The following is a 26810-nucleotide window of genomic DNA, read 5'->3' as shown; positions in this document are numbered from 1 at the left end:
GTGGACCATAATAGATCTTTAGTGATGTGAACACCGAGGAACTTGAAGCTCTCAACCCGCTCCACTACCTGCTCCACGTGAAAGGGGGCGTGATTGGGCCTCCTTTTCCAGTAGTCCACGATCAACTCCTTTGTCTTGCTGACATTGAGGGAGAGGTTGTTGTGCTGGCACCACACTGCCAAATCTCTGACCTCCTCCCTGTAGGCTGTCTCATCATTGTCGATGATCAGGCCTACCACCGTCGTGTTGACAGCAAACTTAATGATGGTGTTGGAGTCGTGCGTGGCCACGCAGTTGTGGGTGAACAGGGAGTACAGGAGGGGACTAAGTACGCACCCCTGAAGGGCCCCCGTGTTGAGGGTCAGCGTGGCAGTACCCTAGGGAGAGGTGCGTCTATGTACTTGTGTTGTGGGGGTGTTAGGAGTAGGGGGATAAGTTGTGAAATGGAAGCTTTTGTTGCAACACTGTTTCGGAGGAGGTAAAGGGTGGTGATGGCGTGAGGGGTGTATAGGGAGAGGCATCTTGTAGGCCATTCAAGGTCTTGAGTTACTCACACACACAAACACACACACACAGTGAGGTAACTCAATCCCGAATCAGGGCATTAAAGCCTGTCAGCCCAGTCAACCCTACTCGAATGTATAATTTAGAGGACGGAAGTAGCAGTAATAGTGAAGACATAAACATGTTGAGATAATTGAGCAATCACTCCTCTAATGAATGTATGTTGGACACAGGGCCTGAGTGACAGCTTCTCAGATGAAGAGGGGGAGAGAGAGATAGAGAGAGAAAGAGAGAGAGAGAGAGAGAGAGCAAGACAGGCTGTCTTTAAAAAAAATATTTTCTTCAATAAATTGTCATGCTTACAAGCTCTCGCTCTCGCTGCCACACACACACACACACACATACACACACACACACACACACACACACACACCGGATAGTAGGCATGGCTTGTGCAGAACCGTATGATGGAGGCTTTGCTGCCCTGCGTGTGTGCTCACTCCACTCTCGCTTGTACTCCTGAGTGGCGCAGTGGTCTAAGGCACTGCATCGCATTGCTAACTGTGCCACTAGAGATCCTGGTTCGAATCCAGGCTCTGTCGCCACCGGCCGCGACCGGGAGACTCATGGGCGGCGCACAATTGGCCCAGCGTTGTCCAGGGTAGGGGAGGGAATGGCCGGCAGGGATGTAGCTCAGTTGATAGAGCATGGCGTTTGCAACGCCAGGGTTGTGGGTTCGATTCCCACGGGGGGCCAGTATAAAAAAAATATGTATTCACTAACTGTAAGTCGCTCTGGATAAGAGTGTCTGCTAAATGACTAAAAAATGTTTAAAATAAAATAATGAGCCCCTGTCTCCCTCCACCAGCCTACCCCATCACACTGCCTGCCTGCCTCAGCCATGTCTCCTGTCGCTGGTGCTCACACACTCTTGAGCAATTCATTTTCAACATGGCTGGGTTTGCTATCTCGGTTAGGGGGAAAGGGTGCCATGCCTGCGTCAATACTAATTTTGAATGGAGGAAAACAAATGTATTTAATCCTTGTTTGTCTTGTCTCGTTAGTTTCTCTCTATCTCTATCGCTCCTTTTTTCTGTCCCTTTCCTCTCCCTCCAGGCCTAGCCAACTGATATCCATCAGAGCAGCAAAGGGAATTGTTATGTAGTAGCTACAATGTAATGGAAATAATATTTAAAACAGAGGCTGACTGGTGAAATAAGGGGAAATGAGGAAGGACATATTCTGCCCTCGTCGGTTTGTATTGGTGGACGCTTTGCTTTCTGTTTTCAGCAGCTCCAGGGAGGAAAGGGAGCTATTTGAGCTTGACACGCAGTATATTTACATCTCTCATCATTGGGTGCATCTCAATAGCCTGAAGTGGCTTCCTCTCCTTGTATGCCATCCTTCATCTGCACTAAGGTTGAAAAACTAAATCCCCATTAGCCTTCCACTATATATTCTTTATTCATATTTTGTTGTCAGATCAGTAATGTGATTATAGGTATGTTGAACGCTAAATGAGAGACCTCAGTTTATTGTTTTTGTAAAGTTGTGACAGTGTCTGAAGTTGTTTGCCGTAGCTAGCTACTAGCCTAGCTGTTAGCTATCAGTATCAAGATAGCAGGGTTTTTCACAAACAGCTTGAACATAGCCCGTGGCTGGGACTGCGGCGATGTCTCAAGCTAATTGTGTCTGTATTCCCTGCTGCCTGTTGCTTTTTCCCTGCAACCTGACCTGGTTGGAACTGCGTTGTATACCGTTAACCGATGCTGCTACCAACATTACGCACAAAGACACTGCTTTCATGCAAAGAAAAAGCCATATCTCAGACTGGCCAATAAAAATAAAAGATTAAGATGGGCAGTCTGAGATATGGATTTTTCTTTGCAACTCTGCCTAGAAGGTCAGCATCCCTGAGTCACCTCTTCACTGTTGACGTTGAGACTGGTGTTTGTGAATAGTTATGCACGTTAAAGTTTTCTGTTTCTTTGTCTTATTTCTTGTTTGTTTCACAAAAAAATATATTTTGCATCTTCAAAGTGGTAGGCATGTTGTGTAAATCAAATGATACAAAGCCCCCCAAAAATCAATTTTAATTCCAGGTTGTCAGGCAACAAAATAGGAAAAATACTTTCGCAAGCCACTGTATGCACAGTACCAGTTAAACGTTTGGACACACCTACTCATTCAAGGGGTTTTCTTTATGTTTACTATGTGAAGACCTCAAAACTATGGAAAAATACATATGGAATCATGTAGTAGCCAAAAAAGTGTTGAAGAAATCAAAATATATTTTATATTTGAGATTCTACAAATAGCCAACCTTTGCCTTGATGACAACTTTGCACACTCTTGGCATTCTCTCAACCAGCTTCACCTGTGATGTTTTTCCAACAGTCTTGAAGGAGTTCCCACATATACTGAGCACTTGTTGGCTGCTTTTCCTTTCTCTGCGTTCCGACTCATCCCAAACCATCTCAATTGGGTTGAGGTCGGGGGATTGTGGAGGCCAGGTCATCTGATGCAGCACTCCATCACTCTCCTTCTTCGTAATATAGCCCTTACACAGCCTGGAGGTGTGTTGGGTCATTGTCCTGTTGAAAAACAAATGATAGTCCCATTAAGCCCAAACCAGATGGGATGGCTTATCACTACAGAATGCTGTGGTAGCCATTCTGGTTAAGTGTGCCTTGAATTCTAAAACAAATCACAGACAGTGTCACCAGCAAAGCACCCCCACACCATAACACCTCCTCCTCCATGCTTTACTGTGGGAAATACACATGCGGAGATCATCTGTTCACCCACACCGCGTCTCACAAAGACACGGCGGTTGTAACCAAAATTCTCAAATATGGACTACAGACCAAATGACACATTTCCACCGATCTAATGTCCATTGCTCGTGTTTCTTGGCCCAAGCAAGTCTCTTCTTCTTATTGGTGTACTTTAGAAGTGGTTTCTTTGCAGCGATTTGACCATGAAGAAAGATTTGACCATGAAGAAAGATTTGACAGTACAGTTGAAATATATATGGCAAATAGAAATCCTATATGGATGGCGTTAAAAGATAGATGGGAGGTGTTTGTTGTTAGTTGTTATTAGTCCCATCCTTCAATTCCATTCAACACCTCCCATCTATCTTTTAACACCATCCATATAGGATTTCTATTTGCCATATATATTTCAACTGTACTGTGATGTCTTACAAAAGTTCTGAACCTTTCTATTCTCATTGTTTCTACAGATTGTGAATTGAAAATAAACATTTTTGCTAATAGTATTATTATGTTATTGATCGATTGACTATGACTTTTCAGGTCACCCAGTAGTGCTAGGATTCCAGTCTGAGGATTCCAAGATGGCGTAGCAGTGCGGTCGCTTTTATTTTTCGTCCTGTGTAAATATCCCGTTTCTTGTTTTTTTTTTGTCTATATTTCTCAATTTTTTACTTTCATTCTTTAACTAAATATACTTTCCTGCAACCCGCCTCACCCAACGTGGAAAGGATTCTATTATTTCTTTATAACTTTCATCAAGAACCGTAAGCTGAAAATAGTGGCTACCTGTTATTAGTCACCGTTAGCGTCTTCACCATTGTCCGTGGCCTACACTATCCACCAGCCAGCTCTAGCTCTAGCCTGGACAATTCGTCGGCCAGTCTGCACAGCGTGCTATCGACCCAGCGTGCTATCGACCCAGAGCTTATTGGACTTTCTGCCGGAATCACTGGACCCTAGCGCCGGATCATCACAACCAGCTAGCTAGCTGCAACCTGTTGTTGGCTGATTACCATTACCATTGCCCTATAGCAAGCACCAGTTAGCCTTGAGCTAGCCTCAGGCCCATCTCCCGGCTATCTACCTCTCTGTCAACCGGACGGGACCTCCTAGTGTTGACACTGAGCCCCGCCGATCCAACACGACTGGTTTGCCGACGAAATAGTCTGATGTGGTTTCAACAGGCTTCCCGTTGCGACGACCACGAAGATCCATCTGCCAGCCCCGGCCCGCTAGCACACGCAAACTACAACTGTGCTCCCTGCTAGCTGTGCTGAAGCACCAATTTGAACTGCTCTCGGACTCACATATTGCTGTTCACTGGACCTTATGATCACTCAGCTGCACAGCTGATGCCTGCTGGACTGTTCCTTTACACGGTACCCTGTCCTGTTTATTCTGTTTAGTCTTAGCCCAAACGTTATCGCTATTTCCAGTTGTGTCTTAGCTCTCTCTAATAACACATGTGACTGCTTTATGCCTCTCTCCCATGTCAATTATGCCTTGCCTATTGCTGTTTGGGTTAGTTCTTATTATACAATTTCAATGTAGAACCCCTAGTCCCTCTCAAACTGCCTCATATAGTTCCTTTGTTCCTCCCCCCATACACGCCGAGACCGGCTCAATCGATGCCTCCAATGACGCTATCTCTTTCATTGTTACCCAACGCTTAGGGTTACCTGAACTGTACTCATATCCTTCCATATCCTTTTCTGTACATAATGCCCTGAATCTTTTCTACAACGCCCGGAGAACTGCCCCCTTTATTCTATGTACCCAACGCACTAGAAGACCAGTTCTTAAAGCCTTTAGTCGTATCCTTATTCTAGTCCTCCTCTGTTCCTCTGGTGATGTAGAGGCTAACCCAGGCCCTGCAGCCCCCAGTATCACTCCTACTCCCCAGGAGCTATCATTTGTTGACTTCTGTAACCGTAAAAGTCTTGGTTTTCTGCACATAAATATCAGAAGCCTCCTTCCTAAGTTTGAGTTATTCACTGCGTTAGCACACTCCGCCAACCCTGATGTTCTAGCAGTGTCTGAATCCTGGCTTAGGAAGGCCACCAAAAATTCTGAAATTTCCATCCCCAACTATAACATTTTCCGTCTAGATAGAACTGCCAAAGGGGGTGGAGTTGCAATCTACTGTAGAGATAGCCTGCAGAGCTCCATCATACTATCCAGGTCTGTGCCCAAACAGTTTGAGCTTCTACTTCTAAAAATCCACCTTTCCAGAAATAAATCTCTCACTGTTGCCGCTTGCTACAGACCCCCCTCAGCCCCCAGCTGTGCCCTGGACACCATATGTGAATTGATTGCCCCCCATCTATCCTCAGAGTTCGTACTGCTTGGTGACCTAAATTGGGATATGCTTAACACCCCGGCCATCCTACAATCTAAACTAGATGCCCTCAATCTCACACAAATTATCAACGAACCTACCAGGTACAACCCTAAATCCGTAAACATGGGTACCCTCATAGATATCATCCTGACTAACTTACCCTCTAAATACACCTCCGCTGTCTTCAACCAGGATCTCAGCGATCACTGCCTTATTGCCTGCGTCCGTAACGGGTCCGCGGTCAAACGACCACCCCTCATCACTGTCAAACGCTCCCAAAAACACTTCAGCGAGCAGGCCTTCCTAATTGACCTGGCCCAGGTATCCTGGATGGATATAGATCTCATTCCGTCAGTAGAGGATGCCTGGTTGTTCTTTAAAAGTAATTTCCTCTCAATTTTAAATAGACATGCCCCATTCAAAAAATACAGAACTAAGAACAGATATAGCCCCTGGTTTTCCTCAGACTTGACTGCCCTTGACCAGCACAAAAACATCCTGTGGCGTACTGCATTAGCATCAAATAGCCCCCGCGATATGCAACTTTTCAGGGAAGTTAGGAACCAATATACACAAGCAGTTAGGAAAGCAAAGGCTAACTTTTTCAAACAGAAATTTGCATCCTGTAGCACTAACTCCAAAAAGTTTTGGGACACTGTAAAGTCCATGGAGAATAAGAGCACTTCGTCCAAGCTGCCCACTGCACTGAGGCTAGGAAACACTATCACCACCGATAAATCTACAATAATCGAGAATTTCAACAAGCATTTTGCTACGGCTGGCCATGCTTTCCACCTGGCTACCACTACCCCGGCCACCAGCTCTGCACCCTCCGCTGCAACTTGCCCATGCCCCCCCCCGCTTCTCCTTCACACAAATCCAGACAGCTGATGTTCTAAAAGAGCTGCAAAATCTGGACCCCTACAAATCATCTGGGCTAGACAATCTGGACCCTTTCTTTCTAAAACTAGCCGCCGAAATTGTCGCAACCCCTATTACTAGCCTGTTCAACCTCTCTTTCGTAACGTCTGAGATCCCAAGAGATTGGAAAGCTGCCGCGGTCATCCCCCTCTTCAAAGGGGGTGACACTCTAGATCCAAACTGTTACAGACCCATATCCATCCTGCCCTGCCTTTCAAAAGTTTTTGAAAGCCAAGTCAACAAACAGATCACCGACCATTTCGAATCCCACCGTACCTTCTCCGCTATGCAATCCGGTTTCCGAGCTGGTCATGGGTGCACTTCAGCCACGCTCAAGGTCCTAAACGATATTATAACCGCGATCGATAATAGACAGTACTGTGCAGCCGTTTTCATTGACCTGGCCAAGGCTTTCGACTCTGTCAACCACCGCATTCTTATTTGCAGACTAAATAGCTTTGGTTTCTCAAATGACTGCCTCGCCTGGTTCACCAACTACTTCTCAGATAGAGTTCAATGTGTCAAATCGGAGGGCCTGTTGTCTGGACCTATGGCAGTCTCAATGGGGGTGCCACAGGGTTCAATTCTTGGGCCAACTCTTTTCTCTGTGTATATCAATGACATCGCTCTTGCTGCTGGTGACTCTCAGATCCACCTCTACGCAGACGACACCATTTTGTATACATCTGGCCCTTCATTGGACACTGTGTTAACAAACCTCCAAACTAGCTTCAATTCCATACAACACTCCTTCAGTAGCCTCCAACTGCTCTTAAACACTAGTAAAACTAAATGCATGCTCTTCAACCGAACGCTGCTTGCACCCGCCCACCCGACTAGAATCACTACTCTAGACAGGTCTGACCTAGAGTATGTGGACAACTACAAATATCTAGGTGTCTGGTTAGACTGTAAACTCTCCTTCCAGACTCACATTAAGAATCTCCAATCCAAAGTTAAATCTAGAATCGGTTTCCTATTTCGCAACAAAGCCTCCTTCACTCATGCTGCCAAACATGCCCTCGTAAAACTGACTATCCTACCGATCCTTGACTTCGGCGATGTCATTTACAAAATAGCCTCCAACACTCTACTCAGCAAATTGGATGTTGTCTATCACAGTGTCATCCGTTTTGTCTCCAAAGCCCCATATAATACCCACCACTGTGACCTGTATGCTCTTGTTGGCTGGTCCTCACTACATATTCGTCGCCAAACCCACTGGCTCCAGGCCATCTATAAATCACTGCTAGGCAAATCCCCGCCTTATCTTAGCTCATTGGTCACCATAGCAACACCCACCCGTAGTCTGCGCTCCAGCGGGTATATCTCACTGGTCATCCCCAAAGCCAACACCTCCTTTGGCCGCAATTCCTTCCAGTTCTCTGCTGCCAATGACTGGAACAAATTGCAAAAATCTCTGAAGCTGGAGACACTTATCTCCCTCACTAACTTTAAGCATCAGTTGTCAGAGCACCTTACCGATCACTGCACCTGTACACAGCCCATCTGAAATTAGCCCGCCAAACTACCGCATCCCTATATTGTTATTTATTTTGCTCATTTGTACCCCAGTATCTCTATTTGCACATCATCTCTTGCACATCATTCCAGTGTTAATACTAAATTGTAATTATTTTGCACTATAGCCTATTTTATTGCCTTACCTCCATAACTTGCTAAATTTGCACACTGTATATTATATGTATTTCTGTTGTATTTTTGACTTTGTTTGTTTTACCCCATATGTAACTCTGTGTTGTTGTTTTTATCGCACTGCTTTGCTTTATCTTGGCCAGGTCGCAGTTGTAAATGAGAACTTGTTCTCAACTGGTTTACCTGGTTAAATAAAGGTGAAATAATTTTAAAAAAAAAACATTCTATTGGTAGCAAGAATTTTATATAATAATTAAATTGAAAAAATCTACGTTTTGAATCCGGTGTCAAAAATATCTTCCCAACTATTTTGCAATCTATATGGGACGACTGTCAATCCTTTGGTCCTTAAATGAAACTGGTATACTTTTTTATTTATCACAATTTTCTTTAACAAATTATATTCTTTAATGCAAGTCCAACAGACAAGTTCCTTACGTTTCCCCCCTTGCACTTTCCTTTTCCATTTTTGCGGTAATGCTGCAAATATTTGGTTGTAATTTTGGGTAGAGCAGACATTTCCATATGTTTTTGTTAGCTGCACCAGTCCAACCGATAATATAATTTACGAAGATGATACCTTTTTAAAACATTTGTAAAAAAAAAATTAAAAAAAGGTTTTTTATCAATTTGTATATTTGAGTTTAACCACAATATTTGTTGCATCATTCGTTTCTGGAGGAATAAATTGAAATTGCAACCAACTTTCTATGGCTTGTTTTAGAAATAGTGATATTTGGGAGATTATTTCCTTTTCAAATAACTTAAAGTGAGAGGTTGTAATCTGAATAAAGGGAAAAAGGCCATTTTTGAACATTGGGTGAGACAATCATACTAATTTGCTAGAGAACCAGTTCGGATTTAACTTTTGTATGACTGAAGCTTTTAGTGATAGGTCTAATGCTTTAATATTTAATAATTTCAGTCCTCCAAATTCATATTCATATTCGAATTAATATTCATTATATAAATAGGCCCGTTTTAATTTTGTCTGGCTTGCCGTTCCAAATAAAATTGAATATTTTTTTCCCATATAATTTAAAAAACGGTTCACTAGGCGTAGGCAAGACCATAAGCAAATAGGTAAACTGGGATAATACTAAAGAGTTAATCAGGGTGATTTTTCCAGAAATTGACAGGTGTTTACCTTTCCATGGTAGCAAGATCTTATCTATATTTGCTAACTTTCTATAAAAATGTATTGGAGTGAGATCATTTATTTCATTTGGGATATGTATTCCGAGTATATCCACATCACCATCAGACCATTTTATTGGTAAACTACATGGTAATGTAAAATATTACTTTTTTTGGTGATCCAATACGTAATAGAGTACATTCATCATAATTTGGTTGTAATCCAGAGAGGTTAGAAAATGTATCTACAGTGAGGAAAAAAGTATTTGATCCCCTGCTGATTTTGTACGTTTGCCCACTGACAAAGAAATGATCAGTCTATACTTTTAATGGTAGGTTTATTTGAACAGTGAGAGACAGAATAACAACAAAAAAATCCAGAAAAACGCATGTCAAAAATGTTATAAATTGATTTGCATTTTAATGAGGGAAATAAGTATTTGACCCCCTCTCAATCAGAAAGATTTCTGGCTCCCAGGTGTCTTTTATACAGGTAACGAGCTGAGATTAGGAGCACACTCTTAAAGGGAGTGCTCCTAATCTCAGTTTGTTACCTGTATAAAAGTCACCTTTCCACAGAAGCAATCAATCAATCAGATTCCAAACTCTCCACCATGGCCAAGACCAAAGAGCTCTCCAAGGATGTCAGGGACAAGATTGTAGACCTACACAAGGCTGGAATGGGCTACAAGACCATCGCCAAGCAGCTTGGTGAGAAGGTGACAACAGTTGGTGCGATTATTCGCAAATGGAAGAAACGCAAAATAACTGTCAATCTCCCTCGGTCTGGGGCTCCATGCAAGATCTCACCTTGTGGAGTTACAATGATCATGAGAATGGTGAGGAATCAGCACAGAACTACACGGGAGGATCTTGTCAATGATCTCAAGGCAGCTGGGACCATAGTCACCAAGAAAACAATTGGTAACACACTACACCGTGAAGGACTGAAATCCTGCAGCGCTCGCAAGGTCCCCCTGCTCAAGAAAGCACATATACAGGCCCGTCTGAAGTTTGCCTATGAACATCTGAATGATTCAGAGGAGAACTGGGTGAAAGTGTTGTGGTCAGATGAGACCAAAATCGAGCTCTTTGGCATCAACTCAACTCGCCGTGTTTGGAGGAGGAGGAATGCTGCCTATGACCCCAAGAACACCATCCCCACCGTCAAACATGGAGATGGAAACATTATGCTTTGGGGGTGTTTTTCTGCTAAGGGGACAGGACAACTTCACCGCATCAAAGGGACGATGGACGGGGCCATGTACCGTCAAATCTTGGGTGAGAACCTCCTTCCCTCAGCCAGGGCATTCAAAATGGGTCGTGGATGGGTATTCCAGCATGACAATGACCCAAAACACACGGCCAAGGAAACAAAGGAGTGGCTCAAGAAGAAGCACATTAAGGTCCTGGAGTGGCCTAGCCAGTCTCCAGACCTTAATCCCATAGAAAATCTGTGGAGGGAGCTGAAGGTTCGAGTTGCCAAACGTCAGGCTCGAAACCTTAATGACTTGGAGAAGATCTGCAAAGAGGAATGGGACAAAATCCCTCCTTGAGATGTGAGCAAACCTGGTGGCCAACTACAAGAAACATCTGACCTCTGTGATTGCCAACAAGGGTTTTGCCACCAAGTACTAAATCATGTTTTGCAGAGGGGTCAAATACTTATTTCCCTCATTAAAATGCAAATCAATTTATAACATTTTTGACATGCGTTTTTCTGGATTTTGTTGTTGTTATTCTGTCTCTCACTGTTCAAATAAACCTACCATTAAAATTATAGACTGATCATGTCTTTGTCAGTGGGCAAACGTACAAAATCAGCAGGGGATCAAATAGTTTTTTTCCTCACTGTAGATGCACACAGGTCGAGAAACAAATTTGAGGTGACAGACAGTGACATTAAATACCGCCTTGCACACTCTTGCCTGGATCTATCTGATATAGGGTGTAATCATTAGTCCAACAGTTGCATACAAGTGTTTCTATTGGACAAATGCAGGTATGTTTATCCCCGTTTCGTTCCGTTTGCTTCCCTTTAAGAAATGTTTTTCAACAGAATCGGCAGAATGAATACACCCCTGATCACACGTAAACCGAGTTCACTCTCATAATAGCCACGTTGTATTCCTTCCTGCTTGTGGACGTCAATGCACAACAAATCAGCTGTATGTGACCAGGCGAAAAAACCTTTCCAAGCCAAACCTCTACAAACAGCCTACATCGTTGTCACCATATTAGCTAAAGTAACGTCATAGTCAGCATAGATAACATAGGGTGACCATACGTCCTCTTTTTCCCGGACATGTCCTGTTTTTGGACCTAAAAAAATGCGGCCGGGATTTCTAAATTGTCCAAAATGTCCGGGATTCGGCTTTTGCTTTCTACAGTCGCCATTCATTGTGTGCGTTTTCGGGGTTTTGCATTGCTTTGACCTTTCTCTTTAGGTCCCGCATTCTCACACGCCACCATTGGTCGGTCATGTAGGCCTACGCAAACATTGGTCAAACTGCATCTCAATCATTACCCTCACCATGGCAACAGCCAAGAGACAGAGCAGCAACTTGCTTGTCAACAGTGGCACATGGCTCCAGAACAGCGTAAAAATGCCCTAACGCAAATGTAAATTCACAGACGATTTAAAGAGAAAATTCCTGTGTTTTCGTCTTGGTCGGGATCCGTGTGAAGCAGAATGCATGACCTGCAAAGCTGGCACGTACGTGTGTGTGACAGTGTCAAATAAAGGTGCTAGCGACCTAGAAGCCCACATAAGCTCCGCAAAACACAAAATTGTAGCTAAAGGAGAGAGTTCGTCAGGTAAATTAACTGACTATTTTGTGAGAGCAGGTAAAACAGAAGATGCTGTTACTGCTGCGGGGGGAGTTTTTGCATTCCACACCACGAAGCATCACAATAGCTACAGATCAATGGACTGCACGTCTGCCTTGTTAAAAAAGACTTTCCCTGATTCCGAGACTGCGCAAACATTTTCAAGCGCTCGTACTAAGACCGAAGCAATTGTTAATGCTGTGATAGCACCACGTTCTGTCGACATAGCTCTGAAAGCACTAGAAGACACACCCTACTGTGGTGTTTCTACTGATGGGAGCAATCACGGTGCTGTGAAAATATTCCCTCTGCTTATTCAGTATTTTGATTGGAAGAATGGTGGCGTGCAAAGTAAATTAGTAAAAGTTAAAAACACTCCAAATGAGACAGCTGATACGATCGCGCAATACATCAAAGAAAGACTGGAAAATAATGGGATTTTTTCCAAATGTATTGCATTTACAGGTGACAACTGCAATACAATGTTCGGGGGAATCCGGTGTGATGAAGAAGGAAAGAATGTTTTCGCAAACTTAAAGAAGTCATTGCAAAACAAGACTTTAATCAGTGTGGGCTGCCCAGCACACGTCTTGAACAATTGTGTTCATTACGGGGCAGACACAATAGATGTCGATATTGAGAACATCATCTTCAGAATATGTCAATACTTTTACATCTACACTGTGCACACAGAGAATCTGAAGGAGTACTGTGAATTTGTTGATGTTGAATACAGAAGTCTCCTTTCTCACAGCAAGACGCGATGGCTGTCATTATTCCCAGGTATTGAGAGGCTGCTACAGATGTTTCCAGCCTTGAAAGCATTATTTTTGTCACAGGAAAAAAACACCCTCCTTGATCAATATGTTTTTTGAAGATGAGTTCAGTGAAATTTACCTCTGGCACATGCATTCACTCATGTGTGTGTTTCATTCACACATTCAGAAGATGGAAAGGGAGAACAACTCAATTGTGGAAGTGAAGAACCTTTTGAACAAAGTCCACACCATGCTTCTTGAACGCAAGACCAATAACTTAATGTCCCTTAAAGTTAAGGGACTATTGGCACAAAAGCACAAGGATGAACTTGGTAAGAATTGTGACCATTTCAGTGCTCAAGTACAGGGTCTGTACAGTTCATGCCTGGAGTATCTGGAGAAATGGATGGCACCCATGGAGGAGTTCTCCTCTTTCATGTGGATGGATCTGAGTGAGACACCTGACTGGAATGACATAGAAGCCTGTATCAAACACCTGGGAGAAAAGGGGGTGCCAACTGATGATGCAAAGCGCTTTGATCAGGTCACCAACCTGAAGAAATTCACAGAAAGGTGTAACAGTGATGGAGAGTTCAGTAATCTGCAAGCACACAAGAAGTGGATCAAATATTTTGAAAGGTCCAAAAGCATAGATTTTCATTCAGAGCTACTGAAGATTGCAGAGTTTTTCTTTGCTATTCCTTCTCACAATGCAAATGTAGAGAGAGTTTTTTCACTGATGCAAAGCCAGTGGACAAAGGAAAGGAATCACTTGTCTGTTGAGTCACTGAAGGGGCTTCTGTGTACACAATACAACTTTAAAAACATGTCTTGCAAAGACTTTCATGCCTACGTGATTGGTAATCAAGGACTGTTGGGAAAGATTCGATCTTCGGGAAAGTATTCCTAGAGAGCATCAGGAGGACTGACATTATTTCTGACTGAAATAGTGGATTTTTTTATGACAACTGTTTTTAATTTTTTTATTTTAACCTATGGCCATGAAAATAAACAGTGTCATGTAAAAGGTGTTAAAAGCTAAACTGTATATATTTTTTTGTTTGTTATTATTCTATTGTTGAGGGCCAACAGTTGAATGGAAAGGATGTATTACTTTATGTATTAAAGTTCAATAACATAGTTGCATGGTTGTGAACGCATTTGTATTTACCACCCACTGCAGGTGTCCGTCTGCCTCCCGCTCCCACTGTCCTCTTCTTTGAAAACGAAAATATGGTCACCCTAGATAATAGAACTAACACATTAGTAAATCTGCCACAATCATGCAGTAATGTTAGTGTACAATCAGTAAGCAGTTACACCGGTGGGCCCCGTTGGCAATAAATTAGTAATACCAAAAGCTTACCTTGACTTGGAAGAGTTCCAGTGTTGTGTTGGAAAGTCATAGCCAGCTAGCTAACATAGCATCCCTCTGTTTGAGTAGGGTGTTTCAGTAGAATAAACTAGCTAGCTGCATTTGTTAGCTAAGTAAGTGAAACTGAAAGTGAAAAAATATGACAATCTCTCTCTCTCTATTTCTCTCTTACTTAAATTAATTTGTTAAACTGTTCAACTATTGTCTTTCTCTCTCTTTGAGTCAACTACTCAACACATTTTATACACTGCAGTGCTAGCTAGCTAGCTGTAGCTTGTGCTTTCAGTACTAGGTTAATTCTCTGATATTTTGATTGGGTGGACAACATGTCAGTTCATGCTGCAAGAGCTCTGATAGGCTGGAGGACGTCCTCCGGAAGTTGTGATAATTACTGTGGAAGTCTGTGGAAGGGGGTGAGAACCATGAGCCTCCTAGGTTTTGTATTGAAGTCAATATACCCAGCGGAGAAACAGAAGCTAGCTGTCCTCTGGCTACACTATGGTGCTACCCTATAGAGTGCTGTTGAGGCTACTGTAGACTTTCATTGCAAGATAGTGTGTTTTAATCAGTTATTTGGTGACGTGATTATATTTAGTATAGTTTTATCTAAAAAGGATAACTTTTTTAATGTTTTACAATTTTAATCGTTATGAAATTCACTGAGGAGGATGGTCCTCCCTTTCCTCCTCCGAGGAGCCTCCATTGGTGTGTATGTGTGTGTTGGGGTGTCAGTGTAAGTACAGTATGTGTGTGTGGGTAGAGTCCAGTGTATGTGCATAGAGTCAGTGCAAGAGAGTCAGTCCAAAAAAGAGTCAATGCAAGTAGTCCGGGTAGCCATTTGATTAGCTATTTAGCAGTTTTATGGCTTGGGGGTAGAAGCTGTTCAGTGTCCTGTTGGTTCCAGACTTGGTGCACTGGTACCGTTTTCCGTGCGGTAGCAGAGAGAACAATCTATGGCTTGGGTGGCTGGAGTCTGACAATTTTTTGGGCCTTCCTCTGACACCGCCTGGTATAGAGGTCCTGGATGGCAGGGAACTCGGCCCCAGTGATGTACTGGACCATACTCACCACCCTCTGTAGCGCCTTGCGGTCAGGTGCCTTGCAGATGCCATACCAAGCAGTGATGCAGCCTTTCAAGATGCTCTCAGTGGTGCAGCTGTATAACATTTTGACGATCTGAGGGCCCATGCCAAATCTTTTCAGCCTCCTGAGGGGGAAGAGGCACTGTCGTGTGTGTGGACCATGTTAATTCCTCAGTGATGTGGACACCGAGGAACTTTAAGCTCTTGACCCGCTCCACTACAGCCCCATCGATGTGGATGGGGTCGTACTCGCCCCTCCATTTCCTGTAGTTCACAATCAGCACCTTTGTCTTGCTGACGCTTTAGCTGGATTACACCGATGATGGCTGAACACCAAAAAGGTTCCTCCATTCTCTTCTAGAATGCGTATATTATTCTCAGCAACATTTAATTCCAATTTTGAGTGTGGACCTGGAACATTATTATGTTAACCCTCCCGCTGTCCTAGGGTCAAAATGACCCGCCACTGTGTTGAACCAACTTTATTTATTTTTTCTTTTTTGGGGATCATTTGTGAGAAGGAGGCAGTGAGACTTTAAAGAAAGTATCACTGCCTCCTTCTCACAAATGATCCAAAAAATATAAAAATTAAATAAAGTTGGTTCAACACAGTGGCGGGTCATTTTGACCCTAGGACAACGGGAGGGCTAGAGGAGGAACATAAAAAATAAAAATAAACATTTGCTTTGATCCCGGCCACTGATGACTAACTGAAGACTTGTGAGGGAGGAGATAGGATTCCAAGTTCTACACTGGCCTTGTACCAGACCAATTGCCCCAAATTGTCCCCATTCTTCCCCACTTTCTCCTTCCAGACGCGAGTTCGGCTTACGAGTGACACAAGGTTGCGACACTTACGAACAGGGTGGGACCTCATTCCTAGGAGGCCGGGCGGGACACGTCGAAATGCTATTGTGGCTGGACACACACACCCTCGTAACTGAGGCAAAGACGTCCTGTTTCTCCATTACTCTGCTACAGCCAGCTGCGCTGTGCTAACATAAGCCTGTTTTCACTTTACTATATTTGACCTAATGCTATAGCACCGCTCACAGATGACTTGCCTGGTGAGGTAAACCTGGGGAAGGACACACACACACCTGGAAGGACACACACCTGGGCTTAAACACTCACAAACAACGAGGACAGTAGTAAGCAGTGAGTTTCCTTTGTAATCTCATGCAGTTCCAATACGACAACAGTAGTACAATACAGATGTACCATCAAAGAAAAGACTACGTCTTTGACTTTCAAGCCCCTTAAATCATTCAGCACTGAGTCCTCCCACTTCAAACACGAGTTTACTTGAGCACCAACACAGACTTTTCCCCATCTAGCGTACAATACTCGAGCAGAAGAGTTGACACATTGTTTGCATTTGGTGTTGGGAGAGGGAGTGTGGGGGGGAGGAAGGGTTTTAAGAGAGGGAGAGTGGGGGGATGAGGTGTCTGGTGTTAAGAGAGGGAGAGTGGGGGGATGAGGGGTCTGGTTTTAAGAGAGGGAGAGTGGGGGGATGAGGTGTCTGGTGTTAGGAGAGGGAGAGTGGGGGGATGAGGGGTCTGGTGTTAAGAGAGGGACGTTGGGGGATGAGCGGTCTGGTGTTAAGAGAGGGAGAGTGGGGTGTGAGGGTTCTGGTGTTGGGCGACGGCGACGGCGAGGGAGAGTGGGGGTACGAGGGGTCTGGTGTTAAGAGAGGGAGAGTGGGGGGATGAGGGGTATGGTGTTAAGAGAGGGAGAGTGGGGGGATGAGGGGTCTGGTTTTAAGAGAGGGAGAGTGGGGGGATGAGGTGTCTGGTGTTAGGAGAGGGAGAGTGGGGGGATGAGGGGTCTGGTGTTAAGAGAGGGACGTTGGGGGATGAGCGGTCTGGTGTTAAGAGAGGGAGAGTGGGGTGTGAGGGTTCTGGTGTTGGGCGACGGCGACGGCGAGGGAGAGTGGGGGTACGAGGGGTCTGGTGTTAAGAGAGGGAGAGTGGGGGGATGAGGGGTATGGTGTTAAGAGAGGGAGAGTGGGGGGAAGAGGGGTCATGTGTTAAGAGAGGGAGAGTGGAGGGATGAGGGGTATGGTGTTAAGAGTGGGAAATTGGGGGGGATGAGGGGTATGGTGTTAAGAGAGGGAGAGTGGGGGGATGAGGGGTCTGGTGTTAAGAGAGGGAGAGTGGGGGGATGAGGGGTGTTAAGAGAGGGAGATTGGGGGTTGAGGGGTATTGGGCGAGGGAGAGTGGGGGGGATGAGGGGGATGAGGGGTCTGGTGTTAAGAGAGGGAGAGTGGGGGGGATGAGGGGTCTGGTGTTAAGAGAGGGAGAGTGGGGGTGAGGGGTCTGGTGTTGGGTTAGGGAAAGTGGGGGGGGGTAAGGGGTCTGGTGCTGAAAGAGGGAGAGTGGGGGGGGGGGGGTGAGGGGTCTGGTGCTGAGAGAGGGAGAGTGGGGGGATGAGAGGTCTAGTATTATAAAGAGAGGGAGAGTGGGGGGATGAGAGGTCTAGTATTATAAAGAGAGGGAGAGTGGGGGGATGAGAGGTCTAGTATTATAAAGAGCGGGAGAGTGGGGGGGATGTGGAGAATTGGAGAGGGTAGGTTGTTTTAGTGAAGTCATGGACTGAGATGGTGAGATGGTCACAGATGAGAGACTTGGGCCTGAGAGCTGGATTTCTGTGGATAGGGGTGCTTCTGCTCCATTTCTATAAATGCGACACGTGAACCGTCAGAAAATAAATTCACACAGAACAAGCCGTAGATCGAGAACATATGTGCATCGATATACGTGTGTATATATGTGGCATACTGTATGCGTCTCAATGTATCCTTTTACAGTATGTGTGTGTGTGTGTGTGTGGGTGTGTGTGTGTGTGCGATGCACGTGTTTTTAAGACCAAAATCAAGACCATCTGTTTTAATATCCCACTGTTTTCCCTCATTATTTATCTTCATGAGTTGAAGTTTACTTTTCCTCTTTTATCTGATCCCAAACTGTGCCCCATTCGCTGCCCTCCCAACTCATCGGCTACCCACACTCACCCTGCCTCTGTGGGAGTGTAAGCTCATGGGGCAAAGGTTGTGTCACCAATTAATAATATTGATAGAGCAATGTTTGCTTTTTAAAAGTGCTGGCAGGTTGCGCAGTTGGAAATATTGATTCTGGAATGGGTGGCAGAGCAGGGTAGCAGAGTTCATCTGAATCATGAATCAATGGCTATTGGCCCCAGACAAACAGTGGACTAAACCATGAAACACACTGAGAATCTCACTGCCGATAGACTCCCAATAATTACTTATCACAGTGGGAGGACATTCCTTCTCTTGCTAGAACAAAAGCAGTACCTGCTGCATGCCGAACCGGTAGAGACGAACCTATAATTTCTACTTGTAGAATCGTCAGTGGTCAACAACTTGACTTTGAGCCAATCAGAGAGCATGAACCCCCACGTGGCGGAGCCAACTAAAAAATTTAAAATCCGTATTTTCTCCGTACATCCACAGATGAGCCAGTCACACTTTATATCAATATAGGCTATGGGATAGTAGCTAGCTAAGTGCACGGACACAATGCACACAACACTAAATACTTCCTCCAAGCTAGCTAACCACTGTAGCTAGTATTGACAATATAATGAAATCACAATGGATTAGCTTGTTTATATGAAACAGCTGCCTGTGTTAGCTGCTGAATATGCTAACGTTAGCTAGCTAGCTAAATATTTGGCTTAGGGCTGGCACTGGCGGTATGGGATTATTAATTCAATTGTTTCTTCGTCATCTTGAGCAGGTTGTTATCTAGCTGTGGTCATCTGGCTAGTATCAACAAGGGCTTTCTACAAGATAGCAACATTTTCGCAGCTAGCTTGGAATCTAGACCATAAGCCACACACACGGACATGCATTGCCAAACAACACTACTGCCACCTTCTGGTTGGAGTATTTTAACAAGGTCAAGTGGCTGACGACTTCCAAGGTCTTTGCTGTGTGAACACAAAATAGATTTACTGCCGACACACTGTTCAGAGGTGCTAAGTACTGTTGGCAGGCAAACGGCAGACAATCCTACCACTGTGTCTGAGCTTTTAGACAGATTGGGCCTTCTGTGGGCAGCTGGGTCCTATATAAAAAGGCAGCAACACAAACACACACACACACACACACACACAAGCACACACACAGACAGACAGTAGACACAGACACAATATCTCACACATGTACACAAGGGATGGAGAAGGGTGTCTTGCACTAACGGCTTATTCATCAATTTTTTTTACACCAGTATCTGGATGGTTATGGGACTATACTGACTAGTGTATACACACACATATAGTTTACAACACAGGTGTACACGGATGACTTTAAACACAGTAAGAGTAATCCATAAATACACATAGGGCAAGTAATTTCCGGGCTTGCTGCTCCCACTCCCTCTCTCCCTCTCTCCCTCTCTCCCTCTCTCCCTCTCTCCCTCTCTCCCTCTCTTCCTCTGCCTCTCTTTCTCTCTCTGTCATGCACATGCACAGGGCAATGGTATGATCTCTGATTTTGTTCCCAGTCGGAGTCCTGCATTGTTGTGGTGTTTTTCTATTTTTCTCTCTTTCTCTGTGGCTGAAGTGAACATCCTCTCTTTCTCTCTCTTTCAGTCCCTCTCTCTCTTTCTTTCAGTCCCTCTCTCTCGTTCTCTTTCAGTTCCCCCCCCCCCCTCTCTCTCTCTCTCTCTCTCTCTCTCTCTCTCTCGCTCTCTCTTCTCTCGCTCTCTGCCCCCCCCCCCTCTCTCTTTCTCAGCCAGAGGGGGAAGTGGCCCATAAAAGTGAACTAATATCCCATCTCCCTGTGCACAAAAGGCCACCTGACGCCACAGACATTCACAGCCCTTTGAACATGACAGGGAGACCCCACGCTAAGCGCCATGGCTAGCTGCACAGGTCCAATTTGCACCGCCTTTGCCCCTGCCGCGGCTCAACGCGTCCGATTACGGCGCCTCAACTCCCACTGTAACCTCCCATCCTCCCCTCTGCCTCACCCCTCCCTCTTTCTTCTTTAAAACATACTTCCTTCCTCTCTGCAATCTTGTTACTTTTGTTGCTTCTCCCTCCCGCCACCCCGTCTCTTCTTCTTCTTTCAACACTCACAAAGGACAATGTTGGGCGATGAGGAATGTCAACGTTATCTTGGTAGCTGCTCTGGATTTTAATTAAGCAGAATTTAATTAAGCAGAATTATTCTTCTCCTTTGTTTCTCTTCCCCTATTCTCCAGCTGCTGGCTGGCTTTGTATGTGTGTGTATGTGTGTTTGTCTGTGTGTTTGTGTGTGCATGTGTGCTCTTTTGTATAATAATTAACCAACTGTATACCTGTAGGACGAGTCTCTAACATGACTCATCAAACACAGCTAGGACAAGATCGCAAAGGTCACTTTTCAACCACCCAACTGTGTGTGTGTGTGTGTGTCTGTGTCTGTGTGTGTGCGTGTGTGTGTGTGTGTGCACCTGCATTTATTTACACATGCACTTGTCCAAGCGCTCCCTACCCATCCCACACCCCAGCAGGCCTAACAGCTATCCTACAGATAGCACAACACAACACACTCTGCAAACCCACAGTGAGTTAGACAGTGAGATAGCTAAGTAACTATACATTTTCAATTGATTATATAAGTTCAAAAGTTATTCTTTTGAACAAAAGTTCAGAACTCTCCGGGTAGTGGCCATCATGTATTTTTAATGGCTCCTTTTGATTAACCTACTGTATTTTATCTCCTCATTTCAATTCCACTGGAGTCGGCAGGAAGTCAAGAGAGAGGGCCAAGTCGGATTTAACAGCTGAATAATGATTGGCCCCGACTCTGCTGACTGTCGCGGTGGAATGCTAAAGAGAGTCATTCCCATCCCAGTAGCAGGTATTGGGGTTAGGGAAAAGGAGGAGGATTGGAGGGGAGTGTGCGGGGAGGAGAAGGGACCTGTCCCTGCTTGAAATTCTGAGCAACTCTGGTCGGCCTCTGTCCAAATCCCCCTCCGGAGTAAATAGGCTTAATCTCGGAGAAGGCAATATGGGATCATTAAAAAGTGGGTTGAAGAATAGAGGCAAGGTCCACCCCTTCCTCCCTCCTTCCTACTCCTTTCCGACCAGCCTCCTCTTTCACCTGCCGTACTGATACTGTTGAATCACCAAAATCCTCCTTTTATCTCTGTCCATACCTCTTTCCCTCCTCTCTCTCTCTCTCTTTCTCTCTCGAGTCAATCCCGCCTCTTTTGCCCAGAGGGCAGCCCATCCCCTCATCCAACCGCCCTATCTCCTTCCTTGTTGGGATGTGTTTCTGGTTTGCTCTCCTTCCCTCATTCTCTATTCCCTCTCTCTCTTTCCTCCCAGAGTCCCACACACATTTATCAGATCTCAGTAAGGGTGGGCTAGACCTGCTGCTGTGGTGCTGTGTCCTCTCTCCTCCTCTTTCTCCCCACACTACTGACCTGACCTCTATAGATAGAGTATGTGGGAAGAGAGAAAGAGAGAGAGAGTAAAAGAGACTAAAAGTAACTAAAATACTTTCTCAGAAACAGAACAGAGAGAGAGATAATATGGGGGAAATTGAGAGAGTGGGATGAGAGAGGAAAATAGCAGGGGAATAGATACTGTGTGAAGTGATGGATAGGCCGAGACGCAATAAATGTAATTGCAATTTTTGTACCAGATATTGCGATTTTACTTGCGATTATACACTGAACAAAAACATAAACGCAACATGTAGGGTGATGGTCCCTTGTTTCATGAGCTGACATAAAATGTCCCAGAAATGTTCCATATGCACAAAAAAGCATATTTTTCTAAAATGTTTTGACAATTGTGTTTACATCCCTGTTAGTGAGCATTTCTCCATTGCCAAGCTAATCCATCCAACTGACAGGTGTGGCACATTAAGAAGTGTGCTGTTAAAATGTGCCGGTTTGTCACATAACACAATGCCACAGATGTCTGAGCGTTCAAATGGCTTGCAGACTGCAGGAATGTCCACCAGAGCTGTTTCCAGATAATTGAATGTTCATTTCTCTACCGTAAGCCGCCAACGTCCTTTTAAAGAATTTGGCAGTACGTCCAACCGGCCTCACAACCGCAGACCATGTGTATGGCGTCGTGTGGGTTAGCGATTTGTTGATGTCAACGTTGTGAACAGAGTGCCCCATGGTGGCGGTGGTGTTATGATATGGGCAGGCATAAGCTACGGCCAATAAACACAATTGCATTTTATCGATGGCAATTTGAATGCACAGAGATACCATGACGAGATCCTGAGGCCCATTGTCGTGCCGTTCATCCGTTGCCATCACCTCATGTTTCAGCCTGATAATGCACGACACCATGTCGCAAAGATCTATACACAATTCCTGGAAGCTGAAAATGTCCCAGTTCTTCCATTGCCTGCATACTCACCAGACATGTTACCCATTGAGCATGTTTGGGATGCTCTGGATCGACGTGTACGACAGCGTGTTCCAGTTCCAGCCAATTTCCAACAACTTCGCACAACCATTGAAGAGGAGTAGGACACATTCCACAGGCCACAATGAACAGCCTGATCAACTCTATGCGAAGGAGATGTGTTGTGCTGCATGAGGCAAATGATGGTCACTCCAGATACTGACTGGTTTTCTGATCCACGCCCCTACTTTTTTTTAAAGGTATTTGTAACCAACAGTTACATATCTGTATTCCCAGTCATACAAAATCCATAGATTAGGGCTAATAACTTCATATCAATTGACTGATTTCCTTATATGAACTGTAACTCAGTAAAATCTTTGAAATTGTTGCATGTTGCATTTACACTACCAGTCGAAAGTTTGGAAACACCTACTCATTCAATTCTCCGTTAGTTTTTCATTTGTTGTCATGCATAACAAAACTGCATTCCAAGTGCCCACTGTATTACAACCATAAAATAGAATGATCATTCTACTTCTATAATTCCAACAGTTTACCCAAGTGTTTTGATCTATACTGAACAAAAATATACAGTACCAGTCAAAAGTTAGGACACACCTACTCATCCACTGGTTTTTCTTTATTTTTACTATTTTTTACATTGTAGAATAATAGTGAAGACATCACAACTATGAAATAACACATATGGAATCATGTAGTAACCAAAAAAGTGTTAATCATATCTAAATATATTTTAGATTTTAGATTATTCAAATAGCCACCCTTTGCCTTGATGACAGCTTTGCACACTCTTGGCATTCTCTCAACCAGCTTCATGAGGTAGTCAACTAAAATACATTTCAATTAACAGGTGTGCCTTCTTAAAAGTTAATTTGTGGAATTTATTTCCTTCTTAATGTGTTTGAGCCAATCAGTTGTGTTGTGACACGGTAGGGGGGGTATACAGAAGATAGTCCTATAAAGACCAAGTCCATATTATGGCAAGAACAGTTCAAATAAGCAAAGAGAAACAACAGTCCATAATTACTTTGAGACATGAAGGTCAGTCAGCACAGAACATTTCAAGAACTTTGAAAGTTTTTTCAATTGCAGTCGCAAAAACCATCAAGCGCTATGATGAAACTGGCTCTCATGAGGACTGCCACAGGAATGGAAGACCCAGAGTTACCTCTGCTGCAGAGGATACGTTCATTAGAGTTACCATCCTCAGAAATTGCAGCCCAAATAAATGCAATGAGTTGGACGGCAGAGTGAAGGAAAAGTAGCCAAAAAGTGCTCAGCATATGTGGGAACTCCTTCAAGACCGTTGAAAAAGCATTCCAGGTGAAGCTGGTTGAGAGAATGCCAAGATTGTGCAAAGCTGTCATAAAGGCAAAGGCTGGCTATTTAAATTACCATTTTTTGGGTACTACATGAGTCCATATGTGTTATTTCATAGTTTTGATGTCTTCACTATTATTCTACAATGTAGAAAATAGTAAAAATAAAGAAAAACCAGTGAATGAGTAGGTGTGTCCTAACTTTTGACTGGTACTGTATATTTTTGTTCAGTATAGATCAAAACACTTGGGTAAACTGTTGGAATTATAGAAGTAGAATGATCATTCTATTTTATGGTTGTAATACAGTGGGCACTTGGAATGCAGTTTTGTTATGCATGACAACAAATGAAAAACTAACGGAGGAGATGGCTTTGACGGAGTAGGAACCAAAGTCTTGATCAGTGTTTCCCATGGGACCCTAATTAGATTTAAATAGATAGGTACATTCAGGAAAAGATTTTAGAATCTTCTTAATCTTTTCCTCTCTGATTAAGAACAAGGTGTTGCACAAACAATTCTGATATACTCCACCACTGGTACCAGCCCTATTTCAGTGGATTTAGCTAGGCAGCTAGCTAGCTAGTGATTAGCATTAGGGGCTAACTCCATTTTCTTTGGCACATTTGCAGCTAGCTAAGACCAACTAACTAGCGTTTTGCAGAGAGCAAGTTACACTTCCAAGTAGTAATATAGAAAACATGTGGCTTTATATTAATTAAGAAGCAAAGTGGAAAGCTGCATCATTCTTTTTTGGAACAATCTATTGACTGCATGCTGTTGTTTGGTCAATGTATGCAGAGTGAATCTCAAGCACAAGGAGTTGCCTGCTTGAGTGTATGGGATTGGAAGCAGCCAAAAGTTACAGGCGGATAAGTGGCGTTTTACAGTTTTTCTCAATTGCTAAAACACTAAACCCTATTGTCTGAACCAAATGCTCAGTTGCCTGAACCCACTGATTGAATCAATCACTCTTTTGGCAAAACCATAAGCACTTTTCACCTGTTTAGACACAACTTGCCAACACATTTTCATTGTGATGCACCCGTGCTGCATAATGGTGAGCACATGTGACAAAAGTCAAACACAATTAGAGCACAGGTATCACCACTTGAACACAACTCAAAATTGATCACACTTGTGGCTAATGATGTGAGGGAACATATACAGTAAGCCAGTTCAGAGAGCACTGGTTTGTGAGGCCCTACAATGGATAGAAATCTGAGAGGAAGTGTTCGTGTGAGAGGAGGTCGAGGTGGTCGGCGAAGACAAAGAACAGTAATATCTGATGAAATCAGAGCTACTGTGATTGACCATGTTCTTGTCCATGGTATGAGCATGAGGGAGGCTGGACAAAGGGTACAACCAAACATCAGTAGATTCACTGTGTCCACCATAATCCGAAGATTTAGAGAAGAGAACAGGTAATTACCTTTTTTTGACATTATAGTACAGTATGTAAATGTTGACAGCAATTACTGTATGACATACTATATACTGTACCACAGTATACTGTAAGTGAATATATGTTTCAGTACATCACTGTACCAATGTACTGTAGTATTGTAATGGAGGGTTGGTCTAACTGTTTGTAGGCCTAGTATTCCATGTATATTTTTTGTAACTCCATGTTCTCTTTTTGTAGAATTGAAAGACTGCCACATGGGGGTGGGAGGACAGGTATGTTCTCCCCACACCAAGAGACCCTAATTGTTGATATGGTCCGTAAGAAAAATGCCATTAAACTGAGCGAAATTCAGCAGAAGATCATTGAGGACCATTTACATTTTGAGGGTATCAACAGTGTCAGCCTCTCTACTGTTGATCGTGTCCTCAAGCGCAACAGACTGCGCATGAAACAGCTATACAGAGTGCCCTTTGATCGCAACTCAGACAGAGTCAAAGAGCAAAGATTCCAGTATGTACAGGTTGGCATATATCCAGACACATTCAATGTTGATTACTCTAAGTAGTGATTTACTGTAGTGGCCTAAATCACTTTTTCCGTATCACTTACAAAACTATATCTATTTCTACAGAGGGTTTTTCAACTGGATGCAATGGAAAGACCCCATCAATACATCTACATGGATGAAGCTGGGTTTAATCTCACCAAAAGGAGAAGGAGAGGCCGTAATGTGATTGGCCATCGGGCCATTGTTGGTGTTCCTGGGCAGCGTGGTGGCAATGTCACATTATGTGCTGCCATCAGCAATCATGGGGTTGTGTTAGGCTATGGTTCAACCCAGCACTCAGAGAAACAAACACGACAAAGGGAGTGGAAGAAACAAAAATATTTAATAAAAGTAAAAATTGTCTTAGTCCAAAAAACAACTGAAGTAAAGGCACAGAGTGGGCTAGTCGGCTCCGGAGGAAGGAGAGGCTGAGGCAGGCAGGCAGGCAGGCAGGCAGGCAGGCAGGCAGACCGACAGGCAGGAAGGCAGGCAGGTTGGGAGGTATGTCCGAAACTAAAGACAAAACAAACGACAGGTTAAGGAGAGTGGAGAGCCAGGCTGAAGACAAAGACAAAATAACTTTACTGGTGAGCCAAGTTACCGCTCTGGTAAGAACAACGATCTGGCGCCGGTGGAGAGCCATGCCCCGGAATATGTAGTGCAGGTTGATTAGAGAATAGGATGCAGCTGCGTAGGCAGGAATCACTGGAAACAACCCGCAGCTGCACAGGAGAGGCAGATCC

The 26810-nt window shown here is 44.0% G+C and overlaps 1 protein-coding gene across 5 annotated transcripts in view; it reads left to right on the top strand.

Annotated features, from left to right (window-relative positions):
* The window catches only part of LOC311105137 (protocadherin-1-like), a 450002-nt gene that overhangs the window by 176769 nt on the left and 246423 nt on the right, over positions 1–26810 (top strand). The gene's annotated exons all lie outside the window — the stretch shown is intronic.

The sequence above is a fragment of the Coregonus lavaretus genome (genome assembly GCF_964263955.1).
Source record: "Coregonus lavaretus genome assembly, chromosome: 29".
In the NCBI taxonomy this organism is placed as follows: domain Eukaryota; kingdom Metazoa; phylum Chordata; class Actinopteri; order Salmoniformes; family Salmonidae; genus Coregonus; species Coregonus lavaretus.
Note: the sequence above shows the minus strand (reverse complement) of the source record. Positions and strands in the feature narration are given on the sequence as shown.